Source organism: Bactrocera dorsalis, chromosome 3 (assembly GCF_023373825.1).
Source record: "Bactrocera dorsalis isolate Fly_Bdor chromosome 3, ASM2337382v1, whole genome shotgun sequence".
Lineage (NCBI taxonomy): Eukaryota > Metazoa > Arthropoda > Insecta > Diptera > Tephritidae > Bactrocera > Bactrocera dorsalis.
In genome coordinates this window covers 67,844,055-67,860,503 of record NC_064305.1, presented here as the reverse complement: position 1 = coordinate 67,860,503, position 16,449 = coordinate 67,844,055, and the positions used below count along the sequence as shown (strand labels likewise).

At 36.2% G+C, this 16,449-nt stretch overlaps 1 protein-coding gene across 9 annotated transcripts in view; it reads left to right on the top strand.

Moving 5' to 3' along the window:
• LOC105229001 (uncharacterized) overlaps positions 1 to 16,449 on the top strand; it is a 40,859-nt gene that overhangs the window by 7,007 nt on the left and 17,403 nt on the right. For 5 of the 9 annotated variants that reach the window (XM_049452005.1, XM_049452004.1, XM_049452008.1 and 2 more), the window contains exon 2: positions 5,443 to 5,941. The gene's annotated coding sequence lies outside the window, so the exon portion shown is untranslated. Of the gene's footprint in view, positions 1 to 5,429; positions 5,942 to 16,449 lie in introns of all 9 variants that reach the window. The other 4 variants (XM_049452003.1, XM_049452002.1, XM_049452007.1 and 1 more) reach the window with 1 other exon arrangement.

Genomic DNA, 16,449 nt, shown 5'->3' with positions numbered 1-16,449 from the left:
GTCAAGCAGCAATAAAAGCGATCTCAGTTTATGAAGTTAAATCGCTCTTATTGGAGAAGTGTATAAGACGGCTGCACAGTCTGTTAGTTTGCAACCGTGTACACCTGATCTGGGTGCCGGGTTATAAAAGGTTAGCCGGCAATGACCAGGCCTTTGAATTGCGGTGGAATCTCACTTCATAATTCCTCCGCATGGGTGAGAGAGTGCGGAGAGAACTGCACTAGCATCAGGCAACAGGAATGCATCACGCCAAGTTACTGCTGGTAGGTTACAACCTAGCCAGGTTTAGAGATATGATCAACATCCCCCAAGATAAATTCCGTCTCCTTGTCGCACCGTATACTGGACACTGCAGGCTCGAGAAACACTAGTCTCTTGCGCCAACTGCCGGTTCTGCGACATAGTAACAAGAAAAAATTGCTTGATCTCTGTAGTATATACTCATTAATCCTGACATATGGTTGCCATTGTCAGGCTCAATTTTCTAATGTTGCGTATACATCATGGTGTCCCTTGTGTAAGGTGAAACTATTATTTCGGTAGGTCACAATATCGAGATGGATTTTTTAAGTCAATAGTACAAAGATCCAACCCATTCGTATGCCTTTTTGTAATTACGCGCAAGCCGCGAGTTTGGAGAATTTTCAGTGACAACGATCCCTTATAAAATATTAGCAATGGTTTATAGCTCTACGAAATATATCTCACATAGCTCGAAGCGCGATTTCGTCAAAAAATATGACCGCATCGTAAAAGACTTCGAAGACTATTAACAACGTGAGCACCTGAACTAATTAAATATTTTTGAACTCAGTTTCGAAATAAAATTCGCTTTTTTGTAGTATTTTTAAGAATACGTAGTTTCGTAGTTTCTTCAGTGCGATGAAAAATCTCAGCTAACGAGACATTTCCACTACTCTTATATATGTACTATATATTCACCATTTCTAGTCTGATTTCTATCTGACATAACGAAGTTTTCTATTGAGAAACCCTATATGGATAAATGAATAAATGTATGTGTGGCTACATACCGACTGCTTCATCGCTTGTGACTAAGCGCTCAGCAATTTCTACGAGTCTCGCATATTTTGCGAGTCTCCACGACGTGATTATTGTATTTACGGCATTGGCAAAAGCAGAAGCAAAAGCAAAGACAAAGCACATAAATGTGATTTGTTATTATAGAATAAATATATACAGAAGCGGAGGTAAGAATTACTATTATTTCTAACGAGTCTGACACGCCTTCACCAATACGTCAATAAGCTCACTCGAAGTCTGCTGTGATCGTTGCATGTACTGAGCATATGTAAAGGTATGCATACAAAAATACATATGTATTTGTTGCTCAAGTGATCGTACATCAATATTAATTTTGCTTGGCTTTGTCATAAAGATTTGATGAATTCTAAATATAATAATTAGAGAAAAATTAAAATTAGCATGAAAAGTTGTAGAGTCACTTGGTTGGTTATTTGTGTTGCTTACTTTGTTGTGATGATGTCTTAACATCCGTCGCGGAGTAACTGTGCTTTCGTTAGTCGAACTTGTTCCCGATTTTTATAGATCACTTATAGCACTATTTATTAGTACTTCTACTGGGAGTCTCATAAGAAGAAAAATTCAGTTTATTTTAAGTGGTTTGTACTCTTTATAACGAAATGAACCCTATAGTTCCCTTCTTAATCGAATTGCAAAGTCTAGCTGCTGGTTTTTACCATAATTTCTGCACTTCTAAAGACATTTACATATTTTTACTACAAAAAAATAATTAAATTAAATTATAATAAAATATAAATAATTGAATAGGTGGTCTTCAAAGTCTTCTTCTTTACTGGCGTAGACACCGCTTACGCGATTATAGCCGAGTCAACAACAGCAGGCTGTGTGTTGTTTTTCATTGGGGGAGGTTTTTACGTGGCGGGTCCCAAACCCAGCGCACAACCCTATGCAGGGGATTTTTCGCCTTCTCACTTTAGCTCGCCTTCAAACGGATGTTCTTAGGCTACCCAGAGGATACTTGGTCAAAGACCGGAAGTCGTGAGCTGCTTGAGTCATATGTAAAAGAATCGTTTCTGGCCACTCCCAAGTGAATGGCGATCAGAGAACTTTCCTCACTTGCGTGAACTTCTACACATGACTCCATCCTCCGGTCCGGTCATCAAAGTAGTGTTCAGTAAAATTGTTGTTTAAGAACTTTCGGCCGTTCAACGAGGAGTTTGAATAGAAAGGATTATCGAAATATATAAAAATGGGTGATGCTAAGGCTCATTGAACAGTATTTTGTTAATATAGGGGATGCTTATAAAACCTCTCTCAAAATTCAAGGTTTTTGGGTTGCCTTCGTTCCAGTACATATCTTCTCATGCTTCTGCAGTTTTAGGCAAACTAACGGCTAGTACTGAGTTTTTACCACTTTTCCGTTCCGTGAAGCTACATGGAACATTCAGGCAGTTTCTTTTTCAATCTTCGAGACTGAAGTAGAAACATTTCGGTAGTCACAACTACGGCGAACGAAGATACATAGCCGAAACATTAACTGCCTCAACACATTTGTGATCGGCTCAAAGCGCTTTACCGATTTTTGAGCGTCTTTATGATGAATTTTATAGAGATTCTAGGTATTACAATGGACCGACATTATAAACTGTCCAAGTGAGATCCCTGACCCCAAAAGCTCCCCCAAGATCGGGAAGGACTTCTCCGAGCCGTTCGATACCAAACGAGGTTTCAGACAAGGCGACTCGCTATAATGCGACTTCTTCAATCCACACCTGGCGAAAATAATTTGAGCCATAGAACTAAATGGAGAAGATATCATCTTCTACCTCATCTTATTTCATATAACTCTTGGCAATTTACGTAAGATCTGATTTTTACATCCGAAGGACAATATTTTAAGATGAACTTTGCTTAGAACAAGTAGTTTAGTTAGTAGACTCTTAAGCAGAAAGTTTGCGCAAACGCGCTGAAGTTGTACTTCGGCCAAAGCCTGCTAAGCACACACCAGATCCTTAGGTCTATTGACAGGATGACAAATTAGAACAAACTCGATCCCACTCCGATGTGAGCGAGTAAAAGTGCCCCTTTTGATAACTCTTAGCCTTTGCAATTCCCAGCGATTCCGCTATGACCGCGCATAACAAAAAAAAAAGAATCTGATAATGAAGTTGCTTCATGCTATATTTAGTGAGTTTAGGCACTCCATGGCTAACTTTGATCACACAGTTTGCGATCTCAACCTTAATATTGCCGCTTTGCTGTGGGAGAGAATGGTGGTTGAGGTAGCACTTCGGAGAAGTAAGTCTACTGCTATCTTAGCAGCAGCCACTTTTGCTTGAAAAACACTACAGTAGTTCGGTAGCTTAAAGCTTTGTTCGACGTAATTACTATATAATAGATTATTATAGAAGCCTCACACTCCAACCTTCGTTCTTAGTTTCGGTTCCGATGTGAAAGAGCTAACTGCGCCTCTCCCCTAGCGACTTCTCTCCTGCCACATCTACCGAGTCGGTATGTGAATGAAGCAACAGATCTCAGGAGTAACTTCTGCGACGCTGTGCTCCAAGTTTTCACATATGCAATTGAAGGAAGATAGAATTTCAGCGTGACCCTGTTGGGATCCCTTCACATAGCCGGCTTTTCTGAGCCTTCGAGCGACATTCGCAGCAATTCACCTGCCGGCAATATCCGTGGTGTTAAGTGTTATTGTCGTTTTAATGACTCAGAATTAAATATAAATAATTAAGTTATTAATTGTATTTTAAGGAAGACATAAATATACACGGAATGGCAAATCTTATGAAACTTCCGTAAAATTGCAAAGAGAGTGTGCAAAAACATTGTAAGCATTTGCGATATTACCAAGAAAATGCAGATAATAAAATAGTGGTGGCAATAAAGTCGTGTGAATAGTAGAAATAATAAAGATTACAGTGCTGAGTGATACATGTGCATATACATATATACTAAATTATGTTCATACTATATGTTTATGTATGTATATTAGGGTGGGTCAGAAGAAAAAGAATGTTTGCTTCTTACTCTGGTACTCTTGGATGTGCGTGATTAGTGTCGCAGCGTGTCCAGGAAGCTTGTTCAAGGCGCAGCACGCATTTACGAAAGGCAGATCAGCTGATGCTGCACTCAATACACTGGTATTCAATATTGAAAGGGCTTTTAAATATGAGGAATATGGTCTTAAAGCATTTCTGCACATTTCTGGAGCGTTCACTAACGTCTCTACGGTATCTATTCTGAATAGTATCCAGTTAATAGGTGTTGATCTTGCTATACAACGCTGGATCAGAAGCCTTTTTACCTCTAGACGGATAAGAACAGAATGCAACGACGCTAAAATAACTAAGAAAGCTTGAAGAGGTACTCCACAAGATGGAGTGCTATTTCCGCTTCTATGGACATTAGTGGTGAATAAGCTACTAAGAAACTTAACTTTACTTTTTTTAATAACGGGTAGGTGTCTACAGAGCATTAGCAATATTATGATCTCCACTTTCAATACAGCCCGGAATTGGGCATCGCAAGCGGGTTTAGGGTTGAATCCGGAGAAAACGGATTTACTTGTGCTCAGAAGAAAGCACAAAATTGCTAATTTTAATACACTGGAGGAGGTATCGATAGTAAGGCCGCAGAGTCTGTTAAAATTCTCATCAAGCGCAGGCAACTTAAAGATTGGTTGCATTTGGTATCGAAAAGAACCAAAACTGGTCTATGCGTGGCTTATTGGCCTACCTGATTAACCGAACCTAACCTAACCTTTACTTTGATATATAGACATCTATAAGAAAGGCTCTCGAAGTATGAGCTCATAATTGTAACGAGCAGGTTCTCCGCCTAACGGTGTTCAATTTTTTTTCTTATTATCAGAAGGCTATTATTATAAGTTGGAAAAATTCATATCTCGCTACAAACTACTTGAAAGTATATTTTGGTTTTTAGATCTTATAGGAAATTGAATACTCTTCAAAAAAGGTTTATTAGGATTGTTTTGTAAATCTAACCGTTTTAAAGATATTAACCGTTGAAATTGGGCTATTTTAAGTCAAATTTATTTATTTTTTTGCTTTTGAATATTATGATTCAATAAAAAAGTTATTTCACATTGCAAAGCTCATAGTTTTGTGGGAAATTTCCGGCTCTATAAAAATGGCCTACATTATTCTTCAATTAAGTTCAGCGTTTAGAAGATATTCAACGTCAAACGTCAATGTCTATCAAAGGAAAACACAAAAACAGAAAATCATAAAACAGGAAAAAGTAGAGACCATTTTTCTCACAGTAAATTTCCCATAAGACCATGAGCTTAGCAATTTAAAATGACGTTTCTTAATATAAAAATCTAAAATAGTTGAAATAATGTTATTTTTTTTTAATCACCCTAATGTATATTTCTATAAATATCTAAGTATATGCAATTAGACAAGTGCTTGGAGAGTGAAACGTTCGTGATGAATAAATGTGCTATTAAGAAATTATAAAAAAAAAACCATAAAATTAAACAGCGACGACAAACACAACAACAACAACGCTACGAACCAATAAAAAATTTAATTGCAACAAAATTGTAATTATCAGCAACAAAAGCAATAACGACATTTTTGCTGCTGACAGCGCAAGGTGTTGTATATAAGCGCTACTTACAACAAAAGCAAGCAACACGCACACATATGTGACACATACATGCACATATACACACGTGTGTGGAAATATAGCATCCTAGTGCTGAAGCGATTGTGGGAATTGTGAGCATTCGACGCATTAATATATAGACACTGTGTTTTTTTTTTGTAATAACAACAACAATATATTAACGACAATTCCAACTAAAGCAACAAAGGCGACAATAATAAAAACAACAACGACGTTGCGCATTACAACGACACATTGCAGCAAGCGTAACGCACAACGAAAGTGAAAGGTAATTTGTACTTCTCCAACATAAACTCAATTTACTAATGCATTTTATACAGTTAACTAAGCACATCCACACACTCATAAGCATACATAATCTATTACATACAAACACACATTACATTATACACATGCATACATATGAGCATTTATAATACGCGCATAATTCACATTTCATATGGCTATGATAAACTAATTTCATAAAGGCGCTTTTTCATGCTTTGTTATTTGTAGGAAACACACGGTGTGCGATTTAAATAATAATACAACAATAAAAACAATAGCAATATAAACTTAAGCGAAATGAAATGAAGTGAAATGAAACGCATTTCAAGTCACACATTGTTATATGCCCGAATTCGTAAACTAAGGCGCCATTGGTCTCGATAGGGTATTTTGGTTTTGTACACATAACGGTGTATTTTAATAAAATTAAAGTATAAAGATGCATATGAAGAGTTGTAGGAACAAACTCAAGCCCGAAAGCGGCATACCTGAGGGAATATCTTAGACAAAGGCAGAAACTCTTGTAAAAAGTTTCGTTTCAAACCTATGTGGTTTGAAAAGCTTTTCATTACATTTCTGTTATAAAAGCTATAAAGCTTTTGAAACCGTATTGGTTCGATAAGGGCAAAAACTATCTGAGAAAATGCTACCTTTTGAAGTTCTTTCAAAAAATTGTTCCACAAAAGCTTCGAAGCTTCCACTGTCATGAAAACTCTTATCACAAAACCAATTCTTTCAAGAAAGTTTTCCACAAAAGCTTCGAAGCTTACACTGTCATGAAACCTCTTATCACAAAATTATCAAAGTTTCGTACTTTCATAATAATAAGGCTTTGCTCGAAAGCTTCAAGGCTTCCATTCAATTTCTGTAATGAAAACAAACTTATCACAAAAAGCGAAAAAACTAGCACTGACTATAAAAAGGCGTTTAAATGTCTTTTTGATATAAAAGCTTTAAAGCTTCTGAAATCGTATTGATTCGATAAGAGCAAAAACCATCTGAAAAACTGCTACCTTTTGAAGTTATTTGAAAAAAGTTTTCCATAAAAAGCTTTGAAGCTTTCACTGTCATTAAATCTCTTATTACAAAATCATCAAAGTTCTTTTCGGACTTTCACAACAAAAAGGTTTCTCTTGAAGGCTTCAGAGCTTTCATTCAATTTCTGTAATAAAAAACAGCTTATTAAAAAGGTGAAAAAGCTTTCATTAGTAATAAAAAAAGCGTTTCACTAAATTTCAACCCAATACAATATTTATTGCATTTCTGTCAGAAAGGCTTTCAAGCTTTCATTAGACTTTTGTCACAAATTTTTTATTCAAAAGCTTCAAGCTTTCATTGCACGTATCCCATTAAAACAGCTGTTCAAAAAATGTTAAATTCAATTCAATCCACTTTTCTATTGCACGTCTGTCCTAAAAAGTTTCATAGCTTTCTCTCCACCACAAAAATTAAATAATTGATTTTTCAAAAGTTTCATAGGTACCAATGGGCGCATGTCATAAAAAAAGTTTTTCCAGAAACTTGTAAGATTTTTTCAAAATGTTCATTCCAATATAATTTTCATTATACTTTTGACAACTTCGAAGCTTTCAATGCATTTTTGTCACAAAAATATTTTTCTAGAAACTTCCAATTTTTCTTTCAGAATTTCAAATACAATATAATTTTCATTGTACTTTTGACAGCTTCGAAGCTTCAATGCATTTTTGTCATAAAAGAGGTTTTCACAAAATTTTCAACACAGTCAAATCTTCATTGTATTGAAAATTTCACTATACTTACGTCATAAAAAAGTACCGGCGCTACTTTGGACCTGTCTCATATTTCACAAAAGCTTCAAAGTTTCTGTCATAAAAAAGCTTACACCAGAAGCAACAAAACTTTCATAAGTCTTTTTCCGGAAAAAAACTTATTATATAACTTTAAGTTCAACCCAATTTATCTATTACACTTTTCTCATAAAAGCTTTCATGTAACTTCTGTCATAAAAAAGCTTATCCCAAAGCGACAAAGCTTTAAAAGTCATATGAAAGGCAGGTAAAAACTTGTTATATAATTTTAAATTCAATCAAATTTATCTATTACAATTCCTTCTTAAAAAGCTTCAAGGTTTCCATTGAGCTTTTGTCATAAAAAACGTCTCACAGAATCCTACAACCGTACAAAACCGGCTTCAAACTAGGTTCGAAATAGTTTTTGGAAAATACGATAGGTGAGAGAAAAAGTTGGTGCAAAACCTAAAGATACCTATGATATTCCGTTACAGTATTGGTAAAGCTAAAATGGCTTTGACATCTCTTAAGAGGATAGGTTAACATTTTTCCAATAAGGTAAAACGGGAAAACTTTTAGTTAAATTGTATAAGGGAAGTCATTTCATAGCCTCGGCTCAGCTCGAATTTAGTGCTGCCTTCTTTCTTTCATATATAGTTGTTGTTATGTATATCGGACAAAAGTAAATACTACATAATCGGTTCATGGTCTGACCGCCTGCTTGTTTTTTCCTCGCCACCTCTTGGTCAATCATCGGCAGACGTAATAGCGTGTAATCGCTCTACGAATGATAGAGCGAGCAATCATCGCATCGCATTGTAACTTTTGCGATTATTCGCCTTATAATAAGCACAAATTTCCGAGTACAATATGCATAAATGCATTAATTCGCACGAATTCATAACACTTTAGTGATTTACAGCGCGCCAACGATAACCAAAGAAAAGCAAGTTGGCAACGCTTGCAAATTGCTAAATTAAATGTATGCGAACTCTTTCATTGCAAAGCTTAAGCCATTCAAATTCGCATGGAAATTCCAAAAAATTATCTATCAATCATAACTCATTCGCGCCCTTTTGTCAACCGCTCCAGCCGATGTAGGGTTGCCGCAGCCTTTCAGCGCCCCACTTGGCGTGCCTCTGGCTTTGCGTGGTCTGCACTAGAAATGTAAATTTCTGGCGCGCAGAGCATGGTAGCATTGTCATTGAACTCGCGCATACCGAAGGTGCAGCATCACACACACACGCACACACTTATACGAACAGAGGCTCACCTACTCGCCTCCGCTCCATTTAGTGTTTAATGCGCATAAATTGTTGCGTTGCTTGCATATGAAATGAAGACGCACGCACGCAATTCTGTGGCTCTTCATCTGCTCTGCATTCACTTCGTTCCACTGGTTGTCTGTCTAATGCATCAGCCCATCATCATCCGGCGGCAGCACAACACACCCAATTCATCAGTGCTCTGCGAGTATATGAGTGGAATTATGAAACCGCGGCTCATAGCATTGTTGTAATCCAAGTTGTTGTGTTGACATCACCTCCGTTGGTATTACATTACAGTTGTTATTGTTTTGTCTTTTTGCTACGCTCATTTTCATTGCTTTGAGATTACAAAAAAAAATGTTCAAGAGCTTTCACTTGGTAGTCAACAGTGGGTTAGGTGTGGCTGGCACTGCAAGAATCGCGGTGCGTCGAGGTCAATCATAATGAGTCACAAAGTAATTAGGGTTCTTCGATTTCCCTTTTTAAGAACCATCTTTCAGGAACTTCATCTGAAGTGGCTTCAATGTCACGAAGTGTGTGCAGGAATGCCAGGCCGAGCAATCTATCTTGAATTATGTTCATCCTCAACCACATTTGCATGCGGCGAAGTGTCGAAAAAAAGCGTTCAGAACTAACAGAATATGCGAAGAAAACTATGAACTATGGGGTATAGGTCTACATCGCAGTTCTTCAGCATTTCCAATGCACTAGTCGGTAACTTGTTGTCTTTTGACTTTGGCTTCTGCCCCCAATGGCACTGCCAGTGAACAAGTTTACCTTTGAGCTTCAAACGTCGCACGTCGTTGTCATTAGTCAAAAGGCCTTTGAATGTATCAATCAAGCAGTCAATAGGATTTGCCACTTCCTTAGTTTTCAAAGCACATACTTTTTCTGGAAGCAGCAAACCCAGCTGAAATCCATCTAATACTTCTCTAGAAAAGCGCCTCTTCAAATCTTCGTCGATTGTACTCAACACAGGAATCTACACTGAGACCCTGCAGCATTCTTCGAAAGTTCTCACGCAGAAATTTACGCGTTTTGTTTGTCGACTGCAGTTTCTTGGTTTTTCTGCGTCAACCTTCAGTTCTGCCGCCATTTTAACGTGTCTGATTAAATGGATCGAAAATTTTTTTTATTTTTTTATTTGCATTTTTTTTATTTTATTTTATATTAATGTATATCTTAAGATTATTCTGTGAAAATTTGAGAGCAATTAAAGCAAAATTGGCGGAGATATACACATGTAAGTCTCCGTCCTCTGATTTGGTTGTGAGCGTCTGTGAAAATTTAAACGTGTTTTTCCCACAACTCACGTTTTCAAAGTCGGTGCCCCTCATAAATTCAAAAGTACTGCACCGATCCGTTTGAAATTTTAAACACTATTTCTGTACATATTTTACGAGGCAACGCTGGAGAGCTTTTTTTGTTCATAATTTTGATTTCGTAATAACAAATTAAAAGATTTTTTCCCAAAAAATTGTGTGTTTTCACTTCAAATTCTCGAAAAAATTCAAAAAAATTTAAGAAGGATCGGTGCAATAGTTTTGAAGTTATGAGGAGCACCGCAATTCAACTTTTTTTCGAGACCCGTCCGGACAATTGCTGCCATTGCCGTATTTTTTTAAATTTCTTTGTAAAAAATTGATAAGACATTTTCGAATGGCATACTTCGATGTAGCATTAGTTGGATAAATAAATTTTAACTGTGTCGTCAGGAAAAAAATCACAAAAACATACCTTTTTTCGTATGATTTGACCTTAACCCCCCTCCCCCCCCCCCCTTAATCATAATGAAAAGTTTGCAATTAATCATAATCCATATAAAACCAAAGACTTAAGCACCGAACTCGAAATGTTTTTCGGTATAAAATCAAAATGAAATCAAAATTAAAGCATTGTTGGGGAAACGCTGAAGCAGCTTAGAGCGCGGAAAGACAGAATGTGTCATATACATATACCATATGTGCAGTATGCTTTGCTGCAATGTTCTTCATTGCTACTTCGCTTCAAAGCACAAGTGGCAATTGCGGCGGCAACTCACGTACAAGAGAAGCAACTAAATACCCATACTCACAATTCTAAATTCCTTAAATGTTCGTAGAACAATGGATAAAATATGAGTGAGAAAAACAAATAAGGAGAGTTTGAGTTCGAGTAGAAACTGGCTGATTAAAATATCCACGCATTTACTTCTGTTGCAGTGGTATTTTTTGCTCTGAAATCAACACTTGAATAATAAGCAAACTGTGTATAATTGTGTTTTGAAATTACCGCATCTTATTGCATCCCTAATTGATTCTTAGAAAGATTATTGTCATATTATACCGCAGCTCTGAAGTCTCCTATCATTTTTGTACATGTACTTAAGCAACTCACACTTGCACTTGTTTATATGAAACTTGCTATAATGACATTGTCTGACGAAAAGTGATTTCCATATGAAGAAATAAAATTATTTCCAACCAACAATTTACCTTACGGTACATTGCACTCAACCCACATGACTACGGTGATCACTCTCCGCAGATAATTGCAAAAATAATACAAAAATGTGTATCGGTATTTTCGCGTTATTAAAAATAGTTTCTAATTATATTTAACGGTAATATAATTAAATTAAATTAAATTGAATACACTTTTTATGCTTTGTAGGGCATTCAACTCAATTATTTTGCAGTGATCGAGTCAATGGCAAGCACTCAGTCAAAAGTGATATGCACTCAAAAGCTACCATCACTTGTGAGCATACTCGTATATGTGTAAATAGTTATGTATATTAGGGTGGGTAGAAAAAACAAAATATTTTTTTTATTTTGCTTGGTACTCGAAAAAATTGGTTCCTAGACATCTCTAACAAAATCTCTCCGAGTATGTGTTTCTGGTTGTAATGAGAAAGTCCTCTACCTTTCAGTTTTATATTCTTTTTCTTATTATCAGTTAGAAAAAAGTAAATTTCTCTTCCAAAATAGAAAAGTAGATGATCATAAAGTGAAGTTGTTCGAGATAGAAGGCACTGTAAAGATATCAACTGAACGTGTATATATTGTCATTCATGAATATTTGGATATGAGAAAGCTTTGTGCAAAATGGGTGCCACACGAGCTCACTTTTTACCATAAACAAGGACGAGTTGATGATTCGGATCAGTGTTTGAAGATGATCAAGCGTAATTAGCCCGAGTTTTTGCGTCGTTATGTGACAATAGATGAAGCATGGCTTCATCATTTTACTCCAAAGTCCAACCGGTAGTCATTCGAGAGGACTGCACACGATGAACCCTCTCTCGTGGAAAAACTGACTACCTTGAACAAGAAAGAATCATCAACAGCGACTATTACATAGCGTTTTTGGCTCTTTTGATGGGTAAAATCGAGAAATAAATGACTTCCATTGAAGAAAAAAGGATGTCAATGAATACGATCTCAAAAATGCATAAATTGATTCTGCATTCACCGTATAAGAAATTTTCGTAGTATGATGTGGTGATCGCCGATACTGAGGCTCATTTTGAAGCAAAAGGCAAATCGTACTACCAACATGGTATCGAAAAGGTGAAATATCGCTATAATCAGTGTATCACCCTTGAAGGTAATTACCTTGAATAAAAAAAAAAAAACGAATTTTGCCACAAAAAGGTGTCTTACTAGATATGTCGCGGACTGTTGAATTTTCTGTTAGATACAGAACTTAACTGAAAATATAGCTATTAAGTAGATTCATAGTGATTACTTTAAGATACTAATAATGGTCACATGTTTCTTTAGTTGATTTTGCTAGTAATTTTTAAACTTTTGGGTTCCTTTAATTCTAGAAAATTCTGCAGAGTTAAATTCAGTGGCTCAAAATAAAATTGAAGCCCACTTTTTGAAGTGTTAAAATTATCTGTTATTTGCTACAACTTACTCGAGCTTGGATTGAGGTAATAAATATTTTCAATTGTTATTTAAGGAATTTATTTTCATGTACAAATGCTTAAATGCTTACAAAGATGTTTTACCAACTAATTAACGTAACAATAATAAATCGGAAAGTAAATATTTTTGCGACAGTTTGAAGCCAAGCAATTTACCTCAACCTTTTTTCATAAAAATATTCATCGTCGTCGTCCATACACCTCTGTTAATGACGGTAATTTCAAAAAAGTCACTGTTTGTGCTCGAATCATTGTGCTGGCTCAAGGAGATAGCAGAGTAACTCAACTTCTCATATGGAGCGACTGAAAATAGTTATATAAATATATATTATAGTAGTTATATTTTGGTTAATGTTTTGGGTATGAAAATTGTCAGATGCTGGACAACGTAGCGGAGGACGCTACAGTCATCAAATGCATTATGCTGATGACGAGACGTGAGTTTATTATATGTATATGACGTCGAAACTGTCAAAAATTATATTGAATGGCGCTTCAAAACTGAGTCGAAACCGAAAATACCAAAATTAGCAGAAGGTACTGGAGCCATCCCAGCCGAGGCTTATAACATGTCTATGAGATGTTTTATTAGGCGTTGCCATTCTTTATTGGCTCAGTGAACTAGTTTAAAGGCGATAATAAAGTATTTTATTAAATTACTTGATATTGTAGTTTTTTCTTAGTTTTGGTCAAATTTGAGCGTTTGGTATAACTTTGTTTCATAGAAGCAAAACAAGTTGGTGTAATGTGTAGCAAAATCAGTGAACTTTGCCGTGAATGTATAAAATGAGTAATGTTGTGACAAAATTTCTGTTGAAGAAGGGAAAGAAGGCAGATAAGACTATAACGAATTCTTCGAATCGTCAGTATAATATTAATAAGACAATTTTCGGAAAAACTGAAGGATGACTTTTCGATGCCAGTTTTGTTTACGATTTGTTCTTTGCTGCAAAATAGTCATCAGTTTCACCGATCACCACTTCATTCGTAAGCTGTTTTTGTATATTAACGGAAAATTCTGTGCAGTGGCGTTCAAACACTTTGATCCTCTGATTTGTGGTCATTCTGTTTCCATGTATGTGCTTGTAAGTCCACAAATACTTCTAAAGAATGAGGCTCTGATACAGAACTATATTTTAACTGTAAATTCATCAATTTATTCGTGTTATTACTATTTATATGTATATATTATTAGGCATAGTAAGTCCAAATATGTGTGCAAATGCAAAGTATGATATTAATTATGCTTCAGATTAGCATTTTGACTATCCTAAGCAAGAGTATTGAGTTTTTCTAAAGTATTCACATTGGAATTAAATACATATTTTAGGTGCGTGACATCCTATAAATACATCAAAAGTTACAAATTAGTGTAGATCGGTCTACTTTGGCTTGAAATTTTGTAATTTTAAGCTTCACGCAAACAACAGATAACCCTCAATTTCTTGAATGCCTTGTTGACAGTTTGCCGAGTCGGAAGAAATTCGGATTGCACTACACCTCGATAAGCGAAGAACACTGTCCACATAACCTTCATATTTGACCTACTTTGTGGACTTTTCGGCTTTCTTTGCCATGATATTTGGTCGATTGATCGGCTGTTTCCGCTTCGTAAGCGTAGATCCAAGACTCATCGCCACTAATAATATATTTTATGATATCCTGGTGGTCAGAAAACTTTGCTTGATAGACGTTAACGCGATGGTGTTACCTGGAAAAATTGAGTGATTTTGGAACCAATCGTACTTTCACTTTTTTTTAGGTTCACATGATGTTTCAAAATGGTTTCCACGAATCCTTCCGATATTCCAGCGATACCAGTAAGATCTCTGACTGTTAATTTTCGATTCTCAAGCGCCAATTCCTTTATTTTATTGACTGTGTTGATCATCAGTTGATGTTGATGTTTGTCCTGGACGTGGTTCATCCTCGACTCTCTTTGATTAATTTTTGGAATCAAAAACACTTGTTCGTGATAAATAACTTCTTTGTTGAATAATACGAGGGTTGCAATATATATTTCTGGCCTAATAATGTAAATAGGCATATTTATCAATGAAAATGATTTTTTTTTTTATGGTCGATTTGCTGTTTTGTTTCGGGCTCATACGCATAGTGTGACGATCTTATAGACGTCTTTTGAAGCACCGCGGTCGTATTTTTTCAGCATTTCTTTACACCAATCCACACGAGCCTTTTTTTGAGTGATTGTCAAATTGTGCGGGATCCAACGAGAACAAACCTTTTTTACGGCCAGGTGTTCATGCAATATCGAATGTATGCTGGTGTGAGTAATGCATAGGCATGCCTCTATCTGAAGGCATGTTACATGACGGTCTTGCATTATCAGTTCACGTACGGCATCGATGTTTTCTGGCACAACGGCTGTTTTTGGACGACCTTCACGGAATTCGTCTTTGAGCGAGCGTCGGCCACGATTGAATTCGTTGTACCAGTTTTTCACAGTGCTATAGGATGGTGCTTCATAGCCATACAAAGATTTTAGTTCATCGATGTACTTTTGTCGCGATAATCCACGTCGAAAGTTGTGAAAAATGATCGCACGAAAATGTTCACGAGTTAATTCCATTTTTTTGGCCGAGATGAATTTTTTAATTCCCTGTAAATAAAACAATTCACGATTAAATGACAAAACGTTCTGAGTGATGTTATGCTAAAAAATGTCAAACTTTCCAATGGAAATGTCAGATTGCACTTGGCAACACTTAGTGTTGCCTAGTCCAGAAATATATATAGCAGCCTACGTATTATGACTTTTAAGGACCATATAACTGATAACATTTTCCCTATAAAAATTCTTCAAAATATACTTTAAGTCTTACTTACCCTCGAGCATAACAATTTATGCAATCATAACCACTTCACAAATCAATATTCATGGCAAAATTTGTATAATAACAGGAAGAATACTGTGAATATGGCAAAGCGAATCGACAAGTGAAACAACTGTCTAAATTCACGGACATTATAACAAATATACACATACATGCATATACAAACACACGCGCGTGGAAGTAGAAATATGAACTCCAATTTGATTAGAAAGAAATTTATGCATGAATGTACACATGCCCGTACACACATACATATGTACGTATATATATATGTATGTATGTGTGTCTTTAACTTGCGTAGACTACTTGCAAGTGGCCATACTTGCACACTTTTGCTTCCAACGGTTCTTTTGTATGCCAAATGAATGGCCTAAGTAGAAGTTAGTGGAAAGGGGGAAAGTGTGTAGCGTGCCAGCGTAAATTTACAGTTGTTTTTCTTTTCAATTGGCAAGTAGAATAGCAGCACAAATGGATATATAAACGAACGGTGCTATCATATTGGTGGCACCCATACCAACAACAAGAACAATAGCAAGCAATTTTGTTAAACTACATTGTTGTAGTTGTTATTGTTGTTGTTGACTAACAAAAGTGCTCGTTGTGCATGGAGCGCAGCGTCAAAATCGAACACAAACAATGAGGCGGTACTGCAGCGTCAGCAGCGCGGTCTCCGTTGGCGTCACTACTCTTTCCGCTGCTGG